Source organism: Eschrichtius robustus, chromosome 1 (genome assembly GCF_028021215.1).
Source record: "Eschrichtius robustus isolate mEscRob2 chromosome 1, mEscRob2.pri, whole genome shotgun sequence".
Lineage (NCBI taxonomy): Eukaryota > Metazoa > Chordata > Mammalia > Artiodactyla > Eschrichtiidae > Eschrichtius > Eschrichtius robustus.
The window spans coordinates 3345987-3369443 of NC_090824.1; the positions used below are offsets into that span (position 1 = coordinate 3345987).

General features: G+C 49.0%; 1 pseudogene; it reads left to right on the forward strand.

The window, feature by feature from the left end:
• The first annotated feature begins 10620 nt into the window (after positions 1–10620).
• Positions 10621–23457, forward strand: LOC137767489 (uncharacterized; annotated as a pseudogene).

Sequence of the window (23457 nt, forward strand, 5' to 3'; positions counted from 1 at the left end):
CTTATTTGAAAATGTCTTATTTTGGGGGGGTGGTATAAATGACGGGATGGTCCCAGAATGTAAAATGTTAGGTGTGTACGTCTTGCCTACGAGGAGTCAAGGAAGTAGATGATTGGTGTTGACTGCCAGAGTCTTACTACTGTGACCTGCCCAGCGTGCCCTCAGGTGGCAGGTGGGGGATGAGCATATGTTCTCGTGATGTGTCTTTTGGGGATTTTTGGTTTTGGTTTTTTTTTTTGGCTGTGCAGCATGCAGGATCTTAGGTGGTATCTTAGTTCCCTGACCAGGGATTGAACCCACGCCCCCTGCAGTGGAAGCATGGAGTCTTAACTACTGGACGACCAGGGAATTCCCAGAGCATATATCCTTAAAAGACACAGATGAGAACAGGTGAATCTGACACTGTGTGTTAAATTTCCTAATAACAGCCATTCTCCCGTAGGATTTTCATGTCCAAGCTGCGCTTTGACGGTATTTGTGAAACGTATCTGATGCTCTAAATATCGTCCCTGAACTACCTTGGCCTTATGCATGTTGGAAAGTTCTTTACCACACCTACGTAATGAGTGCTACCTGACACCACCTCTGCTCCTGGGTCTCTGATTCTTTACTGAGCGTCAGGCAAGGTGGGTGTAGAGAAGGTTGCTGGTAGCTGTGAGCAGCAAGTTAGAGAGGCGGTAAGCTTTGGGAAAGTTGGTGGTAGCAGGTCTATACAGGATTTGGATGCTAAGCCTAAGTCCACATAGAGAGTGACAGTGATTAATAGGGGGCAGGGAGAGGACTTGAGTCTTTATACTGTGGAAGGTCTGTCACCTAGTGGTTAGTGGGTACCAAGTGCCTGGTAAAGTAATCGCCTTTAATCCTTATAATCTTCAGCAGAAGTTCTTACCTCCCATTTGTCTAAGGAGAGAATTGAGGTGTCCACACTGTTCTGGAATTAGGAATTGGAAGGCCAGGGCAAAGGGGAAGTTTTCTTCCATGTTTCCCATGTCTAGTAGGAATATAGAGGATTCCACTTAAAAGGAGCATTTCAGGGAAACAAACCGAGAGCCTCTATAAATAGTCTCCCACTTAAATCTCCCACTGAGCATGTTTTCCGAGTTACTGGAAAGCATTTTTGGCAGATACGTGTACTTTGGAACTGTACTACCCCCAGAACTCGTACGCCAGTGACTGGACCATGGAGACCGTGGATGCCCAGCCCCGGGAGGTGGGGTGGTGGTGAGGAGTGGAGCTGAAGGACACACGAACACGACCTGGAGGTGACGCTCCTCAGGCTGGCGGGGTCTCGAGCCAGCTGCTGCCAAGTCCCAGGGTTAGGTCCCACCCTGCCTCGGAGAGTAGCGAGTGCTGAAAAGCAGAGATAAAGGTGTGGTGCGAGGTGGAAAAGCATTCCTTATTCACAGATGATGTGGCTGTGAGGACAGTCAGAAAGGGATCCTACAAAATTGGTACAAGAATAAATACAGCAAAATCCTAAGATATGAGATCAAATTGAAATTTTGTTAGCAACAAAGAATAGTTAGTCATTAATATTTTAAAATTCATAATACCATATAGGAATAAATTCTTTACAAGAAGTTTTGCAAGACCTGTATGCTGAGAACTGAGAAAACAAGAGACCTAGGTAAACAAAGTGGAAGAAGCCAGACAGAGCTACCTACTGTGATTGCATTTTCATAAAATTCTAGAAGAGGCACAACTATGACAACAAAAAGCAGCTCAGTGGGTTGCCTGGCGCCAGGAGTCCTAGTAGGAACATAACTGCAGAGGGACAAGATGCCAGGAGTCCTAGTAGGAACATAACTGCAGAGGGACAAGATTCCGTGCCCCAAAACTTGAGGCGATGGCTGCCCAGCTGTATATGTTTATTAAAATTCACACAAAATGGGTGAATTTTAACAGTGTGTTGTACCTGAGCGTGCATGATTAGCAAATGAAAAAAGCAACGCAAAGGTACAGAAAGCAGTCTACTGGGGTTCAAAAGTGACTGAGCCGGCCATGTCCCTGCACCTCATTACTTGTAAATTGGAGCCAATAATACCTTAAAAGCCTGTCCTGGCACTTACTAGGTAGTGGGCTTAGCAGGTGCCTGGTCAGGTAGGACCTTTCCTCCTGTTCTGTGAGTCCTGTGAGGTTGCCTTGCTTACTTGGGCTCAGGTCCACAAGTGCCAGCCCCCTCTAGCTTACTGTTCCCTCGCTGTCTCTCTAGGGCCTCAGAACTTTCAGTAGTTCCTACCAAGCACGGATTTGTCATGTTTTGATTGAATGCCACCGAAGGACCAGCCCTGCACACAGATGAGAGGTGCATCACTGGGGAAGGTGGCCACGGTGAAGGCCCTGGAGCCCCAGCTGAGGTGGAAGCCCAGAGCTAAGAGGGGTCAGCTGGTGGGGCACGGCTGGGGAGGGGGGGTGCTCCAGGAAGGGGGTGGCAGCTGATACAAAGCTGACCCCACTTCAACAAAGAAGTGGGGGGCTTCCCAGCATAATAAGCAAGGCTTGAGAGGCTGGATGTGTGAGATTTGGGGAACACATGGGCGTCTGAGGAGAGAAAGCTGCAGGGTGAAACTGATTAACTGTGTGTGCCTTGAGCGTGAACCATTAGCCTCGGGCCTGGATTGGAGACTGTCCAGCAACTTAGCCAATGGGAAGGCAGTTGCTATGGTCTACAATGGGGCTGCTTTTTTAGGATGGGGGGCCCCATGCCCACCCCTTGAGAAACGTCCTCAATACCAGGAATACTGAGGGGATTTGGTAAGTCAGCTCCACCAACTCTGAAGTTGTTTCATCTTCATGAGGTGCCCCTTATTCCATTTTATCCTGCAGGTGGGAAGAATCCCACTCATGGTACCAGGGCACAAGCACGCCAGCTCCCACTGGGTTCTCTATCCCGCAGCCCCCGAGCTAGGGTCTGACGACCTTGCCTCTAAAGATTGAGGTTTAGGAAGAGCCAACAGGACCAGTCCTGACTTCTAAGAATAGAGATGTTTGTTTTGTTCTCTTATGTATCCCAAATACTTAGTGTTTGGCACATGGCAGGCACTCAAATATTTGTTAACAAATTAGTGTAAGCACTTCACAGTTTACAGACACTTTAGTTTCTAATTGTTTTCTTAACTTTTATTTTGGAGATTTCCAAAACACATGCAAAAAGCAGAGAGGGACAAATAAGTGTTGACAAGGACGTGGAGAAATTGGAACCCTCAACACACTGCTGATGGGAATGGAAAATGGTGCCCTTTTGGAAAACAGCCTGGCAATTCCTGGAAAAGTGAAACAGAATTACCATATGATCTAGCAATTACACTCTTAGGTATCTACCCAGGAGAAATGGAAAACGTGTCCACAGAAACACATACAGTCCTCCCTGGGTATCTGTCCCTCAGGGGCTTGGTTCCGGGACCCCCGAGGATATCAAAATCTGAGGATGCTGAAGTCCCTTATATAAATGGCGTAGTCAGCCCTCCGTATCCTCAGGATATGTGTACACACATTTTCATAGCAGCGTTATTCATAAAAGCCAAAAGGTGGAAACAAACCAAATGTCCATCAATGGATGGATGAATGGATAAATAAATGTGGTATAACGGTGCATTGGAATATTGTTGCCGTAGAAAGAATGAACCTTGAAAACCATGCCAAGTGAAAGAAGCCAGTCACAAAAGGCCACGTATTTATTGTATGACCTTACTCATATGAAATGTCCAGAATAGGCAGATCCATAGAGACAGAACGTAGTAGCTGGATGGTTGGCCAGGGACTTTGGGGAAGAGCCATGGAGAGTGACCACTTAATGAGTATAGAGTTTCTTTTTGGGGTGATCATAGTGTTGAAAAATTGATTGTGATGGCTATGCAATACTGTGAATATAGTAAAAGTCACGGAACTGTGCACTTTAAAGTGGATGAATTATATAGTATATGAATATCTCAAACTGTTATTGAAAAAATGTAAAAGGAGTTTGGTGGTCCCTCAAAAAATGAACAATCACCATATGATCCAGCAATTCACTTCTGGGTGTATACTCAGAAAGCAGTGACTCAGAAAGGTACTTGTACACCCGTGTTCATAGCAGCGTCGTTCATATTAGCCAAAAGGCAGAAACAATCCAGAAACACGCATCAGTGAATCGATGGAGAAACAACATGTGGTGCAGACACACAACGAAATATTATTCAGCCTTAAAGAGGAAAGAGATTCTGGCACATGCTGTGACATGGATAAATCTTGAGGACAGTAAGCTACATGAAATAAGCCAGACACGGAAGGACAAATACTGTATTTACGATTCCACTTACTTAATTTTTTTTTTTTTTTTTTTTTTTTTTTGGCTCTGGGGCATGCAGGATCTTAGTTCCCTGACCAGGGATCAAACCTGTGCCCCCTGCAGTGGAAGCTTGGAGTCTTAACCATTGGACTGCCAGGGAAGTCCCCTGTATGATTCCACTTAATATGAGGTCCCTGGAGCAGTCAAATTCATAGAGACACCGTGGAATAGTGGTCGCCAGGGGCTGGAGGAGGGGGAGTTGGTATTTAATGGGGACAGAGTTCCAGTTGGAGATGATGAAAAAGTTCTGGAGATGGATGGTAGTGATGGTTGCACAACAATGTAATTGTATTTGATTCCACTGACCTGTACACTTAAAAAAGGTTAAAATGGTAAATTTTATGTTATGTATGTTTACACACACACACACACGCACAAAGTAGAGGGAACTGTTTTATGAGCCACTACATACCCATCAGCCAGCTTCAACAATTATCATTCTGGGTTCTCACTTGATTTTGGAATCTTCTAAGTATCATTAGTGATTCCTTTTGATAGATGAGGAAACTGCAGCTCCAAGTGGTCACAGGTAAGAGGTGAGGCCATGAATGGACTGTGTTCTCCACCACTCACTTCCGCAGTGGGCTGTCCACAGACCTCGGCTTTTTCCCACACCAGCTTTTCCATTCAAAGACCCACTCAAAGCGTGTGATTGATGGCGCCTGTCCTGGGCTGTGTCCTAGATGCCTGGTCTCTCAAGGCCTTCACACACCGCATCACAGCTCCTCCACCTGGGACGGTAAAATATACATAACCTAACATTTACCGTTGTAAGTGTACGGTTCAATGGCATTAACTATATTCAAAATGTGCAACCATCAACACTGTTTCCCAAACTTTTTCATACCCCAAACAGAAACTCTGTACCCATGAAGCAATATCTTACCTGGGATGGTCTTCGTGCCCGTCTGTCCCAGGCTAACTCCTCCCACTGCCTGGCCTCAGTTTGCCTGTGGCTACACTCCCTGCATCCTCTCCCTTTCTTGGTGGCATTTCTCACAATTGTCCTGCAATTAGTCTACAGTCCGTCTTGCTGCCTGTCAACCACGAAGGTAAGCACATATATAGTTTGTTAACTGCCAGCCCGGTGCACCTGATATATATTTGTGGATTGAATGAATACCTGGTACACACAACTGATATGTCCCCTCTTCCTGTGGGGATGGCAAATTGTTTATAAACAATTTTGTATAATTTGGGAAGATGTCCTTCCTTTTTCTAAGACTTCAAGATCTGCTCAAACCTTTGAAAGTATGATAAGAGATTACACTTCTATAGGAAGGAACGTCACTTTTCCTCCTAGGAGGAACATTCCAGGAAGCAGGGCTCTTCGTGAGTCATGGTGTATTAATAGCACCATCAAAATCTGAACAAAGATCCTGTGTTGCTGTTGCCTCTCCGAGGAGCTGAGCATATTATCTGCCAAGTGTATCTCTCTGCTCAGAACATACATCATCTTTTTTCTTTTTCATAATGTTTATTTATTTATTTTTGGCTGCGTCAGGTCTTAGTTGCTGTGCGCGGGCTCAGTAGCCCTGCGGCATGTGGGATCTTAGTTCCCCGACCAGGGATCAAACCTGCACCCCCTGCATTGGAAGGCAGATTCTTAACCACTGGACCACCAGGGAAGTCCCGAACATACATCATCTTCTCATGAAAGTACTGTGAAGTCCTCAACACTAGACCAATGAAAGTTCTAGAGCTTTAAATGTGGTCCAAAAAGCACTGTGTTTTTTTTTTTTAATTCCAAGTTAAAAAAAAAAAAATCAGAGTGAAAAAAATTGATAAATCAGCTACCCACTTTTCAAAAAGTTGAATGGATGAAGCCAATAAAATATTTAACATTTGAACTCTGTTCATTGTATGTGGAACCTCATGTGCTGTTGTTCCGATTCAGCCAGCTGGTCATGGCCAGTCAGGCCGATCCACACCCCATGCAACCTCCCTCCGTCCCCTCAGCTTTCTGAAGCAATTTCTGAATTTCATCGTATCAATTCATCTGCAAGTACTTCATCTTTTCCTTAACATATCTTTGTAACTCAAACAGACTGAAGGTACTTGGCACTACAATTAAATGCACAATTAAAAACAAGACAGGAGGGCTTCCCTGGTGGCGCGGTGGTTGAGAATCTGCCTGCCAATGCAGGGGACACGGGTTCGAGCCCTGGTCTGGGAAGATCCCACATGCCGTGGAGCAACTAGGCCCGTGAGCCACAATTACTGAGCCTGCGCGTCTGGAGCCTGTGCTCCACAACAAGAGAGGCCGCGATAGTGAGAGACCCGCGCACCACGATGAAGAGTGGCCCCCACTCGCCGCAACTGGAGAAAGCCCTCGCACAGAAACGAAGACCCAACACAGCCAAAAATAAATAAATAAGTAAATTAAAAAATTAAAACAAACAAACAAAAAAACAAGACAGAATGTTCGTTTTCACCACTTGAATTCAACACCATACTGGAGGTTCCAGCTAGGGCAGTTAGTCCCGATAAATAAAAGGCACCCTGATCGGACAGGAAGGAGTAAAAATTATCTCTACTTGTAGATGACATGATCTTGTATATAGAAAACTGTTAGGAAGGGACTTCCCTGGCGGTCCAGTGGTTAAGACTCCGAGCTGTCAATGCAGGGGGCACAGGTTCCATCCCTGGTTGGGGAACTAAGTTCCTGCATGCCACACGGCGTGGCCAAAACAAAAACAAAAAACAAACTGTAAGGAATACACACACACACACTTATTAGAACAACAAGTTCATCAAGGTTTCAGGATACAAGATCAATATACAAAAATCAGTGGTATTTTTACACACTAACAATGAACAATTAAAAATAAAATTAAGAAAACAGTTTTATTTACAATAGCAACAAAAAGAATAAAATACTTAAAAATTTTAACAACAAAAAAAATACAAGACTTGCATACTGAAAAAAACTACAAAACATTGTTGAAAAAAGTTAGAGGAGACCTAAGAAATGAAAAGACATCCCATGCTCACATATTGGAAGATGTAGTACTGTTAAGATGGCAGTATTATCCAAACTGATCTACAGACTCAACACAATCCCTCTCAAAATCCCAGCTGGCATTTTTGCAGAAATTGACAAGCCTATCCTAAAATTCATATGGAAATACAAGGGACTCAGAAGAGTCAAACAATTTTTTTTTAAATTAATTTTTATTATTTTTGGCTGTGTTGGGTCTTCGTTTCTGTGCGAGGGCTTTCTCTAGTTGCGGCGAGCAGGGGTCACTCTTCATCGTGGTGCGCGGGCCTCTCACTGTGGCGGCCTCTCTTGCTGCGGAGCACAAGCTCCAGACGCACAGGCTCAGTAGTTGTGGCTCACGGGCCTAGTTGCTCCGCGGCATGTGGGATCTTCCCAGACCAGGGCTCGAACCCGTGTCCCCTGCATTGGCAGGCAGATTCTCAACCACTGCGCCACCAGGGAAGGCCCCGAGTCAAACAATTTTGAAAAGGAAGGACAAAGTTGGGGGTCCACACTTCCTGACTTCAAAAATTACTAAGAAAATTAGTGCAAATCAAAACCACAATGAGGTATCACCTCACACCTGTCAAAATGGCTATCATCAAAAAGTCTACAAATAACAAATGCTGGAGAGAATGGTGTAGAGAAAAGGGAACCCTCCTACACTGTTGGTGGGAATGTAAATCAGTGCAGCCACCATGGAAAACAGTATGGAGTTTCCTTAAAAAAATAAAAATAGGGTTACCATATGATCCAGCAATCCCACTCCTGTGCATGTTATCTGGAAAAAACAAAAACACTAATTTGAAAAGATACATGCACCTCAATGCTCACAGCAGTGCTACTGACAATAGCCAAGATATGGAAGCAACCTAAGAGCCCATCAACAGACAACTGGGTTAAGAAGATGTGGTGTATACACACACACACCTACACACAGAAACACATACACACACACAATGGAATATTACTCAACCATAAAAAAGAGTGAAATACTGCCATTTGCAACAATGTGGAATATTATGCTTAATGAAGTAAGTCAGACAGACAAAGACAAATACTATATGATATCACGTGTGGAATCTAAAAAATAATACAAATGAACGTATATACAAAACAGAAACAGACTCACAGGCATAGAAAACAGACTAGCAGTTACCAAAGGGGAGAGGGAAGGGGGGAAAGACAAATTAGGGGTATAGGATTAACAAACAACTATGTATAAAATTAAGCAACAAGGATTTCCTGTATAGCACAGGTAACTATACCCATTATCTTGTAATAACTTACAATGGAACATAACCTGCAAAAATACTGAATCACTATATACCTGAAACTAACACAATATTGTAAATCACTATAATTCAATTTTAAAAAATTAGTGACTGTGCAGCTAATATGATTTGTGACATATTCATTTGGTAATTCCTTTCACCATTCATTGAAAAAAAATATTTTTGAGCCGTTATTGTGCTGTGCACATGAGGGAGTTTAGGATTGAAAGTTCCTTGGCTCACAGGGTGACAGTCTAGTGAGCCACATAGAAATCAACAGGCAGGGGCTTCCCTGGTGGTTCCAGTGGTTAAGACTGCGCTCCCAATGTAGGGGGCCCGGGTGGGTTCGATCCCTGGTTGGGGAACTAGATCCCGCATGCCTCAACTAAGAGTTTTCGCATGCCACAACTAAAGATCCTGCATGCCGAAACTAAGACCTGGTGCAGCCAAATAAATAAATAAATAAATAAATAAATAAATTTTAAAAAGAAATCAATAGGCAGCTTCTACACAGGCTGGTCTGGCCTGCTGTGGGAGTGCAGAGGAGCGGCTCTTAACCAAGACTTCGAGGTCAAGGAAGGCTTCCTGGAGGTGGTGCCAAACTAAGCCGCGGAGATTAAGAAAGTCGGGGTGGGGGCGGGGTGAGGGAAGCCTTTCCAGCAGAAGTCAGAGCTGTGGATGGTTGGGAGGGAGGGGGCTTGGTACCTTCTGGAATCGGGAAGGAGACGTGGGAGGGGCTGCAGCCCTGGGGCAGGCGCAGTGCTCCGGTCAGGATGCCGCCGGGGAGGAGCGCGGGGTTAAAGAGTTTGAAGGTCATCCCAGGGCACAGGGTAGTCACTCAAAGTTTTGTGGCAAAATTGTGTCCTTAAAAAGGCCTCTCTGGCCGCGAATGGAGCACGGACGGGGGGCCTAGCGCGGCGGAAAGGATCAGAGGAGTTTCGCGAAGGGGCAGCAGGGGTCCACCGCCTGAACGTTGGGGCGCGGCGGGCAGGGAGCCCCAAGATTCGTTGCCATGGAGATGCCTGTGACGTCACACAGGTCCGGACCGCAAGACCCTCCTTCTCGACTCGGTGATGGTGACTGTGGGAACAAAATGGACATGCCATTCAGAAGGTAAGTCTGCAGTGACCGTCCTGTGCCCTGCGCACCCGACGTTCGCATTCCCACCCCAGCTGCTCTGCGTTATCATCAACCCCGGCGCCAACTTCACCTGCCCAGGGGTCCCGCCAGCCCCGACTTGAGTAACAGCACGGCCCCCCGGAGTCGCCCTTAGGGGCCAGTTCCTTGCTACGTCTGGAGGCTGCAGGGGGCGCTGCGGGTCTCGGGCAGGTGGGCGCAGGTGCGCCCACCCCGCACGAGGTGCTGCCCCCCGGGGCGCCTTTCCCCGCAGCTGCTGCCGGGCGCGGCGGCGGTTAAAGCCGCGCGGGCGGACCAGGACGCGGGCGGGCCTCCTCCGGCGAGGAGTGGCCCCAGCGTCCGGGAGGGGCCCGAGGAGGCCGAGCCCACACCCTGAGGGGGTCCCCGCCCCGTGGGAGGAGGACCGCGCAGCCCCGTGGTGGCCTTGCAGGAGTGAAGACCGCGTTCCCCTCGTGGTGCGGGTCGCTGCCCCGCGGGACTGAGGACGTGGCCCCCAGCCCCGGGGGGGGTGGGTCACTCGTGGGAGGGAAGAGCCTCCACCGTGCGGGTGGGCCCTGCGGGAGCGAAGCACTCTGGGGCCCCTCTGACGTGAGGAGTGAGGCTGGGGCCCCACTCCCTGGGGCTGGGGCTCTTTCCCCCTTAAGGAGGAACACCTGTTGTCCCCTCCCCCCCGCTCCGGGAGGCGGGCCTGCAGGGTGGAGCGTCCCCCCCACGAGGTGAGGGCTGGCGGGGGAGAGAGGGATTGAGAAGCGGCCCCGCAGCTCCCCTCCGCGGGGCGCCCCGGGCCGGCTCTGACCGGGCTGAGGGCGGGGGGGGGGGGCGGCGCTCCGGCTGACCCCGCCCCCTCCTGGGCCGGCCCGCCGCCTGTTCCTGGGAAGTCCGGAAGCTCCCCGCCCCCAGGCCCACGGGAGAGTTCTAGGACGCCCCGGAATTTAGCTGGGGTCGATTAACGTCTGCACGCAAAGCTACACAGTATTTTTCCAAACTAAAATATTATTTTAACCTGTGGTTTCCTCTAGACAAACTGACGTAAAATAAGAAATAAAATCCCGGACGGTCTTGTTCTCTAGGTTTTCTGTGGGTTCCTTCAGCCTGAACGGGAATTCTTCTGTTTTCGTTGCAGAACTTTGTGATCTGATGGATTCTGAGGGGAGCCCAGGAGCTTTGGAGAGGCTGACCTACCACACAAGGTAAAATGAGACGTGGCCACCTCTGAAACGGCTTTTCCCTTTAAAGCTTGGTCAACATTGTCTTAAACTGTAGTTGTAAGGTTTTTTTAAAAAATTACTTATTTATTTTGGCTGTGCCGGGTGTAAGCTGCAGCATGCGGGATCTTTAGTTGTGTCATGTGGACTTCTTAGTTGTAGCATGCATGCGGGATCTAGTTCCCCGACCAGGGATTGAACCCAGGCCCCCTGCATTGGGAGCTCGGAGTCTTACCCAATGGACCACCAGGGAAGTCCCCAGGAGTTTTAACTTTTGACCTGATTTTCACATGGCATTAAGGGACAGGAGATTGCAAAATGGAAAAAAAATATCCGCTGTCATTCCTTTTTTTTTTTTTTTTTTTTAATTTATTTATTTTCCTTATTTTTTTGGCTGCGTCGGGTCTTAGTTGTGGCACGTGGGGTCTTCGTTGAGGCATGCAGGATCTTTAGTTATGGCGTGCAGGCTCTTCATTGCGGCACGTGGGCTTCTCTCTAGTTGTGGCGTGCAGGCTCCAGGGCACATGGGCTCTGTAGTTTGCGGCACGTGGGCTCTCTTGTTGAGGCGCATGGGCTCAGTCGTTGTGGTGCGCGGGCTAAGTTGCCCTGCGGCATGTGGGATCTTAGTTCCCTGACCAGGGATCAAACCCACATCTCCTGCATTGGAAGGCAGATTCTCTACCACTGGACCACCAGGGAAGTCCCTGTCATTCCTTTTTAATTTATATCTCAGAATAATTGTACCCAAAAGTGTCTGGTCAAAATAATAGCAAGTATGTATGAAGGTGTCCGTCTTAAAAATTAACGCTGGAGAAAAAAAAAGAAGAAAGAAATACCCCCTGTGATTTGTGCATGAAAATACAGACCTAATGTCCCCCGCCCTTCCCAAGAACCTGACCACATACCCGGCAGAACGTATTTATTTGGAGCGTCCATTCTTTTTTTTTTTTTTTGGCCAGTGATCGAACCCCGTGCCCCCTGCAGTGAAAGCGTGGAGTCCTAACCACTGGACCACCAGGGATGTCCTGGAGCGTTCCTTCTTGTTCTATGCGCAGTTAGGAAAGGGGGATAATGTTCAGTCTCCTGACTTCCCTTTAGACTATTTACACTTGAATAATATTTGCTGAGAACCTACCCTGGCGAGTTGAGCCGATGAAGGTGTCCTTGGAAGATGTTCACATCCAGGATTGTTTCTTGTTAGAGTGTGTGTTAGTGTGTGTGTGTGTGTGTGTGTGTGCACACAGGGGTTTATCTTTAGAAATTCGACCTTCAAAGACTTCTTACTCTTCAGGTTCCTGGTCCAGGAAAGGTGCTCAGATATTTGAAGCTTGGCCCAGATCTTAGTTTCACGTGGGTAGAAAAATAAAGACCTAGCATCCTGTGAAACGACAGGCTGTTTCCAGCCTGCCTATCTGCACTCGAATAAAGCTAATCGTCTTAGAAACCACTTTTGGGGAAGAGGAGTTTGAGAAATCTTTCAGGACAAATTTTATTGCAAGGAAAGGATGCCCATTTTGAACTGTTGGTTAGTTTTTGAATATTGTTAAGTGAGAACTTTTTGAGTGTGTTTTTCCTTTGAAGTGGAAATGCAAAATTGAGTTAAGCACTGGGGCCAACTTCGAGGTGCCCCGTTCGGCATCCTGAATCCCTTCGTCCCCAGCGTGCCTCTTCCATGTGGTCATATGGAGGGTGGGGGCCGGGAGGCTCACGATATTTTTTCTCCTTCTTTGCAGATCTTGAGAGTAGATTTGCTAAATTCCTCTTTGTCAAAAGACAATTTTGCATCTGCTCTGTTCTTTTCTCCAGACCAGCGTCTCTCTCCTCCAACTCCTCTGCTCTCAGAAGCTGGCTCTCCGGACTTCGCCTCCACCTTCTGTTTGCGGCCCCTGTTCCTGGTTGCTTCTGGACTCCAGGTAGGAACCTTCAGAAGTGGCTCCAGTTTGGGAGCTGGTGTGTCCCTCAGGGGTGTTCCTCCCGGGCGTGGCTCCAGCGGTGGGGTGACCTGGGCTGCAGAGCCTCTGGGGTTTTGGACTGTTTTGGGAAGGCCCATTATCTTTTCCCTCTTTCTGCCTTGTTAGCAGGCTTTTTTTTTTTTTTTGAAATTGGAGTATAGTTGATTTACAAACAATGTTGTGATAGTTTCAGGTGTACGGCAAAGTGATTCAGTTTTATGTATATATACATATATATTCTTTTTCAGATTCTTTTCCATTATAGGTTATTATAAGGTATTGAATATAGTTCCCTGTGCTGTACAGTAAGCCCTTGTTTATTTTATATTTAGTAGTTATATCTGTTAATCCCAAATTCCTAATTTATTCCTCCCCCGTCCTTTCCCCTTTGCTAACCATAAGTTTGTTTTCTATGTTTGTGAGTCTATTTCTGTTTTTTAAATGAGTTCATTTGTATCATTTTTTAGATTCCATGTATAAGTGATATCATGTGATATTTGTCTTTTTCTTACTTCACTTAGTATGATAATCTCTAGGTCCATCCATGTTGCTGCAAATGGCATTATTTCATTCTTTTTTTTTTTTTTTTTAATTTTATTTATTTATTTATTTATTAATTTAATTTATTTATGGCTGTGTTGGGTCTTCGTTTCTGTGCGAGGGCTTTCTCTAGTTGCGGCAAGCGGGGGCCACTCTTCATCGCGGTGCGCGGGCCTCTCACTGTCGCGGCCTCTCTTGTTGCGGAGCACAGGCTCCAGACGCGCAGGCTCAGTAGTTGTGGCTCACGGGCCTAGTTGCTCCGTGGCATGTGGGATCTTCCCAGACCAGGGCTCGAACCCGTGTCCCCTGCATTGGCAGGCAGATTCTCAACCACTGTGCCACCAGGGAAGCCCTATTTCATTCTTTTTTATGGATGAGGAGTATTCCATTGTATATGTTAGCAGGCATTTAATTTTTTTTTTTTTTGGCCATGTCTTGCAGCTTGAGGGATCTTAGTTCCCTGAGCAGGGATTGAACCCGTGCCCTCTGCAGTGAAAACGCAGAGTCCTAACCACTGGACCGCTAGGGAACTCCCAGCAGGCATTTAATTTTTATTATTAATTTTTTTTGCTATTATCCAGTATTTTACTAATGCATTAAAGCAGTCTATTTACAAAGTGAATTTTTTAAAGCTTCAGTAGGAAAATTTGCCAAGTGTTCAACCTGCAACAAATGTCTAATTACCACATTGACCCTTTGCCAGTTAGTACACGAAACCAGCAAAAGATGCCAGAAGAGGCTGAGAGACAAACGCACCCTCTTATTTTCCATTTCTGTCTTCTTGTTGGGCTTTTACTCCTCTGGTTTAATAACCACAATTGTGCAAAGTTGAGGGCCCGATGGGCAAGGGGATGGGGCTAGGACAGGTCAGGGGCAGACCAAGGACTGGCCAGCAGTTGGTTTGCTGGTCCCTAATTTTTCCATTTTAAAACCCCAGGTTAGGGACTTCCCTGGTGGTCCAGTGTTTAAGACTCCGTGCTTCCACTGCAGGGGGTGCAGGTTCGATTCCTGGTCAGGGAACTAAGATCCTGCATGCTGTGTGGTCTGGCCAAAAAAGAAAAAAACAAAAACCCAGGTTACCAGGTTATGACTTCTTGACGCCTGTGAAGTCAGTCTGTGAAAAAGACCTTTTCCCAGGTGGGCCCTGGGATTGTTTCTGGGGTTTTTTTGTTTTTTTTTTTTTTGTGGCCATGCTGCATGGCTTGCGGGATTGGGACTTGAACCCACATGCCGGGTATTTCTCCCCACGTATTGGGAATATCTCTTTAAATGATTGAAATTCTGGCAACCAAAGTCGAATTCAGGATGATTTCATGTCTAACCTGGTCTTTTGCCATCCTTGGTGCTTTCATGTTTGACTACAGATGCCTCCAGCCCAGGTTGGGGGCTGTCCCATCCCTCACAAACTAAACAGCGCCGTGATCTGCTCTTGTTCTTTTGAAGTTCAAGTGAAAAGAACAGAATTCTTTAAGATCATATGATTTTTCTCTGAGTACAACACTTGTACTAACAGGGCTTGTTAGTTTCCTGTGGCTGCCATAACAAATCACCACCAACCAGGTAGCCTGACAAAACAAGAGATTTATTCTCTCGCAGGCCTGGAGGCCAGAAATCTGAGATCCAGGTGATGGTTGGTTCCCCTGGAGACTCTGAGGGATACCCTGTTCTAGGCCTCTCTCCAGCTTCTGGAGAAGCTGGGAGAGGGTACCATTCATTCCACTCATTTCCACTCTCTCGGGGCCTCCTGAGAGAATTTTGGACAGCACCCTCCCATCAAAGAAGAAACACCATATGGCATGCAGACTTCCACCACCCGGTGGATGGGTGACACTCTGATTTAAAATGTACTTTGGGACTTCCTTTGTGGTCCAGTGGTTAAGGTGCGACTAGGGTTCAATCCCTAGTCGGGGAGCTAAGATCCCACATGCCTTGTGGCCAAAAAACCAAAACATAAAACAGAAGCTGTGTTGTAACAAATTCAAGAAAGACTTTAAAAAATAAATAAATAAAATAAAATGTACTTTTCCAGCGGCTGGGTGTCCTTTGAGCCTGATTCCCTTGGGTGGTGCTTTGCATGGAGTTGGATGTTTCAGTGACATGTTCATCTCGGAGCAGCCAGTGAAATAATAAACCAGCACAGAGAGCAGCGTGCTAACCCCTCTCACATCCACGATGGGCTCCTCAACGGCTCACCCATTTTACTGATAGGGAGACTGAGGCTGGAGAAGCTACTTTATTTTTTCAATTATTTATCTATTTATTTATATTGAAGTATAGTTAATTTTGAAGTATAGCTGATTTACAATGTTCTGTTAGTTTCAGGTGTACAGCAAAGTGATTCAGTTATATATACATATATATCTTGTAGGTTATTACAAAATATTGAGTATAGTTCCCTGTGTTATACAGGAGGTCCTTGTTTATCTATTTTATATATAGTAGTGTGTATCTGTTATATTCTAAACTCCTAATTTATCCCTCCCTGCTTCCCCTTTGGTAACCATAAGTTTGTTTTCTATGTCTGTGGGTCTGTTTCTGTTTTGTATGTAAGTCAGGAGAAGCTACTTTATTTATTTATTGGCCTCGCTGTGCGGCTTGTGAGATCTTAGTTCCCAGACCAGGGATTGAACCCGGGCCCCGGCAGTGAGAGCGCTGAGTCCTAACCACTGGACAGCCAGGGGATTTCCTGGAAAAGCTACTTTAGACGTCTGAAGTCGTGCAGCTGGGTTAGTAGCAGGCATGGGTTTTGGACCCAGGATGTCTGGTCCCAGGGCCATCAGCTATTCAGCCTCCAGGAGAATCTTTGTGGTTTCTGGCTTGGAGGTCTTACAGGATGGTGGAGCCGCTCTAGCCACAGTGAAAGGAGGGGTGTGTCATGGGGGGAGAGCATTTGGTTTGGCACATGCAGAGTGAGAGGTCTCTGTGGAGCACACGTGCGTGATTCATCCAGGAAGCATTCACTGAGCACCGCTGCCTGCTCCGCACCGGGCCAGGCCTGGGGGGCACAGCTGTGGATACAGCAGCAAAAAGCCCAGGCGACGGAGTGAGCTGGCTGAAGGGGCTGCGGATCCCGGGGACAGAGGAGGAGGATACAGAGAACGTTAGAGAGAGACGAGAACCAGGGAGAAAGCGCAGCCTGTGTGTGTGAGAGAGAGAGGAGTGGCAGCTGAGCGTGGGGGAGGTTAGCCCACGGGAGACACGGGGCCTCTAGGACGGCCTCACGCACACTCTGGTGTGTGTACCCGGCAGACGCTGGGCGGGCAGGGCACTCAGGGGTAGAGCTTAACGGACACGACTGGCAGGTAGCAATTTGGTGGCTCTCGGGACAGAGTGGTGACTTCTAAACACTTCCATAGGAGATGTGCAAACAAACAACAGATCTTCTAACATCTCCAGCTTCCACGCAGGAGCCTTTGTAGACACAAGTGCAGCCCACCTGGAATTGTCACCTGGGTTAGGCTGTGGCCTTGGCAGAGGGCTTCGAACTGCGGAGGGTGGTGGACGGGGAGAGAGCAGCGCAGCCCCGTGGGGTAAAGGAGCGGGGACTGGGCGCTGCAAAGAGGCCAGAGGAGAGAAGGTCAACCGGTCCAGAAGGAGAGGCCAGGAAGGATTACTGGGTTTGTGTAACCTGGTGGCTTTGATAATAATAGGCTTGGTTTCAAAGAATTCTCCAGTAAATCTGCATGATAATGGCTTTTAAAAGTAACCTGTGAGGGTGGAGAGTGTGGGTTGTCTGTTATGCGCTCTGCCTGAGAAGCTGCTGGGCCGGGTGGGCGGGGCTTTGAGGGGGGGGTCCTGAGACCTGGCACCTTGGGGCCCAGGACATCCCAGGGTGGCGTTGTGTGTGTCTGTGTGTGTCTCTGTGTGTGTCTGTGTGTGTCTCCGTGTGTGTGTCTGTGTGTCTCTGTGTGTGCGTGTGTGCGTCTCTGTCTCTGTGTATGTGTGTATGTGTGTGTGTGTCTCTGTGTGTGTGTCTTTGTGTCTGTGTGTTTGTCTCTGCCTGTGTGTGTGTCTTTGTGTGTATTTGTGTGTGTGTCTGCGTGTCTCCATGTGTGTGTCTGTTTGTGTGTCTGTGTGTGTGTGTGTGTGTGTGTGTAGGGGAACAGAGTGCAGTCACATGGCAGGAACTAGGACCGGCTTCTGGCCTTAGCTCTGTACCTCAGGGCGAATCAGATGTTCTTGGCCTCAGTTTCCCCAGCTGTAAACTGGTGGACACCCTCAGACCATCTGCAAGCTTCCATCTATTAACTGAATTCCTCCTGGCATCAAAGAAATGATACAAGACCTACGCAGAGGGACTTCACTTACTTAACTTCATTTACTTATTGTATACCGTGTAATGGTTTTTTTGTTTTTTTGGCCTCACTGCGGGGTATGAGGGATCTTAGTTCCCCCACCAGAGATCAAACCCACGCCCCCTGCAGTGGAAGTGCGGAGTCTTAACCACTGGATCAACAGGGAAGCCCTAATGGCTTTTTTTTTTTTTTTTTAAAGAGATTATGCATTCATCAAAGTAACAGTGCTACCTTTTAAATTTTTATTTATTTATTTATTTTATTTTTGGCTGTGTTGGGTCTTCGTTTCTGTGCTAGGGCTTTCTCTAGTTGCGGCAAGCGGGGGCCACTCCTCATCGCGGTGTGCGGGCCTCTCACTGTCACGGCCTCTCGTTGCGGAGCACAGGCTCCAGACGCGCAGGCTCAGTAGTTGTGGCTCATGGGCCTAGTTGCTCCACGGCATGTGGGATCTTCCCAGACCAGGGCTCGAACCCATGTCCCCTGCGTTGGCAGGCAGATTCTCAACCACTGCGCCACCAGGGAAGCCCCCTAATAGCTTTTTTTAACCATGTGTATGAAATGCCTTTTCATGAAAAGGTCTCTAAGAAATCCTTTACCCTGGTGCCCATCAGCCAGTCCCTGGCCTGCACCCCAGGCAGAGGGGCGGGGAATGGGGAGAAAGGGGGGTCAGCTTCCTCTACTTGTTATAATTTCACTTTTTGGCACTTTTATCTAACCTAGGCCTAGAGAGAGTACTAAGTAACTCCCAGGGTGTGTTCCTTTGGAAATCAAAATTAATTCGGTTTGGGCCTGTCAGAAGGACACGGGAGCCAACTGAACAAGTTCCAGCCAAAGTCGGAACGACATAAATGATGTAGTATTTATTATAACCCAGGTATAAAGTAAATGAGTCTGTACTGGTATGAGTGAATGACTGAATAAGTCAATAAATGGGAGAAGAATCACCAGGAATTTATGGAACTTCTCCCTCCGGGGGCCTCATCCTAACTCCCCACGCCTGAGTGGAGGCTGCGCAGAGAGGCTTCTTCCCAGAGAGGACGGGGTGGAGGGGGAGGCGAGGGAAGGTCACTGCACGGTGGAGAAGGCTGCGGGGCGTGGCCGCAGCCCGGCGACGGACACGTCGGGGTGACAGCACCTGCTGTGATGCCCTCGTGATGAGAAGGCGCCTCACCTCTGTCATCCTCCCCGCACCCGTCACCCAGTGCGTTCACGAGGAGAGCATCAGTAAGTCCCAACCGAGGGACAGCCTCGCAAAGCTGTCAAGGCCGTCAGAAGCAGGGGAGGTCTGAGACACAGCCAAGAGGAGCGTAAGGAGACGTGAACTAAATGCGACGTGGCGTCCTGGATGGGATCCTGGGACAGAAAAACGATTTGGGGGGAAAATTAGTGATATCTGAATATATGGATTTCAGTTGATACTAAAAAAAAAAGTAGATTTTTGGGTTTTGCTTTAGGGTCTGGTTTGTAGCATTTCCTGTTTCTGCCTCAGAACTGGTGTTCCAAGGAGCCCGGTTTGGGGAAGCCTGAGTCGACCATGTGTGGCGCACACACTGGCGGGTGGTGCGTGTTTGTAACAGACGTGTTTCCCACAGAGCCTAGGGCACCAACCCCTGGGATTCCGGAGGAAAGCAAGTGACATGAAACAGCAAGGAGGTGTGTAGTCTCTTTTTTCATGAATTTGCGTTGTGATCTGTCTTGTTTTGTTTTCAGTGGATGTTCTCTCTCTGCTCTTCTTGGGGTGCGTGGTTTTTAAAAAAAAAAATTGTCAAATGTTTTTAACGACCTTGTGCTTCTCAGGGAAAGTTCTCTGAGTTTGTCAACTTGGGCAAATCCGTCCCCAGTCTGGGCTTACATTTCTCATCTGCTGAAAAACAAACCAAAGCGGGAAGGACAGGTGAGCTGGATGAGTGGCCCCCCACTCTGCTCCAACGTTCTAGAACTTTCTGTGTCAATGAATGTGTGACTTTCCCCGTGAGCTTCTATAAGACCGGGCATCCGGGTGCGAAGGGGCTTTCCCCAAATCGAGGCACTGGTTGTGTGCTGCCTCCCCATGCCGCCAGCTGCTGGTGGGTTTCCTTTTAGTTAAAAACATTTTTTTAGAAAACGCCCTAGATTTGTCTTACTGAGCTATAACTCACAGAGCGAATAGCTCTGACTTTTGACAACCGTACCAGGGCACTGGAGACAGAACAGCCTCATGGCTCCAGGAAGCTCCCCCTGCCCTACTGTGGTCAGCCCTCCCCCACCCCTGGCAACCACTGACCTGTGCTTTGTCCCCGTGAGCTTGACGTTTTGCAGTTAAGTGAAAGGTCCATCACTGGCCCCCGAGCCATGGCTGGTCTGTGGAGCGGCCGACCCAGCTGCATCCAGGCAGCGTTCCGCGAGGCCAGCGCCAGGGCCGGATTCCAGAAGAGGCAGAGAAACACGCTCCGTCGCCTCAGGGTACTCCCTCCCCCCTTGGCGGGGTGGGGGGGACACAGTGGGGAGGGGTGGAGGCCCAGAGCAGACCCCGTGTCCTGGAGAGCAGGAACCCTTGCCCAGGACCCCACCCCTCCTTGGAATTAGTCTTCTCAGCGGTTCTTCTCAGCGGTGTCACCTTTTCAGGCCTTTTCATTCTTCCCCAACTAGAGATGTTCAACTTCCTGTCCTTTGAGAGTCTGTCTTTTGATTAAGAACAAGAGTTGCTTTTCCTGGCAGCCTGGTGTTAGAAGGGAAGGTTCTAGGATATCGGATGCGAGCCCTGGGTTCTTCCCAGGGACCCTGAGCAAGGCCTGGCCCCTGTGTGGGCCTCAGGTGCTGCATCTGTAAAGGAAGGGTTTGGGGTGGATGATCTAGAATCTTCCACCATCTTCTGGCTTTGGGTCCAGAACACGTGCCAGGTGCTGTGTAGAATGGGTGGGTCCTTCCTGGTCCTTCCTGGTGCGGTGGTGGGTGGTTGAATCCAGCTGCCGAGTCTGTCTCCTCTCTGCATTCCTGGTTCCAGTTTCCCCGCTTGCAGTGGCCCAGGTTTGCATTTTAGTCCCGCAAGCCGCACCTGCGAAGGGGTCCCCCGCCTGTGTGCAAGCTCCCGGGAGATGCCTCTCCTTGTCACCACCCACCCCGCAGGGCCACCGTCCACAAGTGTCCACATGGCAGGAACTGCTGGCCTGGGCGGTGGGCCCCTCGTTCCTTGCCTTTGAACATGAATTTGCTGTCTGCCCCCCTTCGTAGAAAGGATTGTTCAAACCTTTTATTTTTCCAGGCCAATCACAAGAGGAATCACCTGGACTTTGCTGAAGGTATCTGGAGAGAGGTATGTCGCCGAACGAGCCGGCAGCTGCTCCTGTCTTTAGGGAAAGTTGGGAACCCCCTGAAATCCAAGTTCCCAGAGGCCAGCCAAGGGCAACCTTGCAGGCAGACCTTTCTAAGGACAATGGTCTCGGGCCTGTGCTGTGAACTCATCTCTGGCCAGGGGTGTTGCTATATTTTAGAAAAAACTTCACTTGGATATTTAAGTTGATTGTTTTTTTCCCCTTTCCAATTTTTTTTAAGAGTAAAAAGACTCAAAGTAGTTTGCCTGAAGATTGACAAGAACAATAGGTTTGCAGTTAGTCAACCTCAAAATGAATCTCAGTCAAATTAAATTCACTCCCGCTAATCTCGCAGGTGCAGTTAACCCTGGCCTCGTGGTGGTTTAAGACACCAGGTGTCGCTGAAGAACAGGGCGGGCGTGCTGCTATGTCGTTCTACCCCAAAGCAGCGAGTAGAGGACCTGGCCAGGTGTTTCTCGGTTTGCGAGAACTGATGCTGTCAGTTTATTGCAGTGTGAGACACCCCCCCGCCCCCCCACCCTCCAGCAGCCAACATACACCCAATCTGGGCCCTGGGGCCTCGGGGCCTGGCGGGGACACTCACTGCTCTGCCGGGGGGTGCGTGTCACTAGAACGGGTGTCCACTACGTGAATTCCAACAATTCTGACCAGTGTCTTTTCTTTCTTTTCTTTTAAATTAATTTTTATTGGAGCATGGTTGCTTTACAATGTTATGTTCTGAGCAGTTTCTGAATCTGGAATGATTTCGGCTGCCTCTAGATTAAGGTGTTTGTATTCATTTTTGCCTTCTGGAATGAGTGACAGTGTCGGCTCTCCAAAGGGGAAATGAGCCCTCTTGGGAGTTTTCACTACCCAAGGGAAAGAACTCCACGGGGTCCCTGCTGACTCGGGCCTCGGGTCCCTCTGTGGGTGACTGAGGCCACGGGTCGGCGGGGAGGGAGGTGCGCACACGTCTGGCCGTGTGGATGGACCTGATTGTTTGCCGGTCCTCACGGCCGGGCCGTCTGGAAGGAGGCCTCAGCACCGCACGGGGTCGCCCACGGTGATGAGCCGTGGGCACTTGGGCCTGCTCTCTGCAGCCCTTTCCAGCCAGAGCCCCTCAGGCCAGAGCACTGGCACGGGAGGAAAAGAAAGAAGAGCAACAGGTGGGAAAGTCTGGTGCGAGGTGGCGGGTGAGGAGGGTCGGAAAGCTCCGAAGCCCCCTTGGCCGGCGGTGGTAGAGGTGGGGACATTTGGCTGCCCTGGGGGGGTCTCCTGCCCCTGCTGTTCAGACCCGCTGCGCACGCGGCCGGCCTTTGAGAACAACCTCGGACACCTTGCAAACAGTGAGTGTTTGGACTTAGAGACTCATTTCCGCCTCCTTCGGCCGCTCTGTGTGCCGGGGACCGAGGCTCCACGGCCCAGCCGCGGCCTGTTTGTGCAGGCCGGTCAGGGAGCTGGGGCGGCCTGAGTGTGGCCCCCACCAGGGTCATGGCGCCTGCTCTTTGGAGGAGCCGCTGGGGGGAAATGAGCTCAGACCCCTGCTGGTGGGCAGGGTGGAGCCAACGCTGGGATGAGGGCTTTAAATGATGGCGCTCAGGCTGAGCCCCCGGCAGTGGTGAACGCTTGGGCTTTCTGGGGGCTGTGGGGATACTTATCGAATGCATTAAAAAAATATATTTATTTATTTGGCTGCACCGGGTCTTAGTTGCGGCACGCGGGATGTTTAGTTGCGGCATGCGTGGGGGATCTAGTTCCCTGACCAGGGGTCGAACCCGGGCCCCCTGCACTGGGAGTGCAGAGTTTTAACTGCTGGACCACCAGGGAAGTCCCTATCGAACGTATTTTTAACGATTTATTTGCAGGGCAGATCATGCAAAATTTGCCAAGGTCAGTGATGGAAGAAATAATTTAGGCATGTTAAGGGGTGTGCTCTACTTGAGTCCACTGCTAGAAATTGCTAACTGGCTCAGAAATCCTTTTGTCATCGGTTTTTAGATCTTTATGATGCCGATTCAGAAGACATCCCCGGTCACTCCTCCTGTAGTTTCAACGACTGCTCTCTGGGCAGTGTGAACTGTGACGTGCCTTTGCACACGCTCAAGTCCACGAGTCCAGGGGAGGTGAGCTTAGAAGACCCCCTCTCGGCGAACATTCCAGTCCTGGTGCTGACGGCCGCCAGCTGGGCCCCCTGCATCCCCGGAGGCCAGTGGCCTGGAGGTGCAGGGGCGGACGGCCAGGCTCCCAGGACTCCTGGAGGACTTGGGGATGGCGGAGGAGGACTGGGGACCCCACGACGACGGCAGACACCAGGGCAGAGCCAGAGCATCACGGCCGCCACCTAGACTCGGGACCGAGAGGGACAGGGGGCCCAAGCTCTCACTCTCCAAGAGGAAAGTGGAACTTTTACTTGCAGAGCCTGAGAAAAACAAGAGAAAGAAGCAGTGTGTGGCCTAG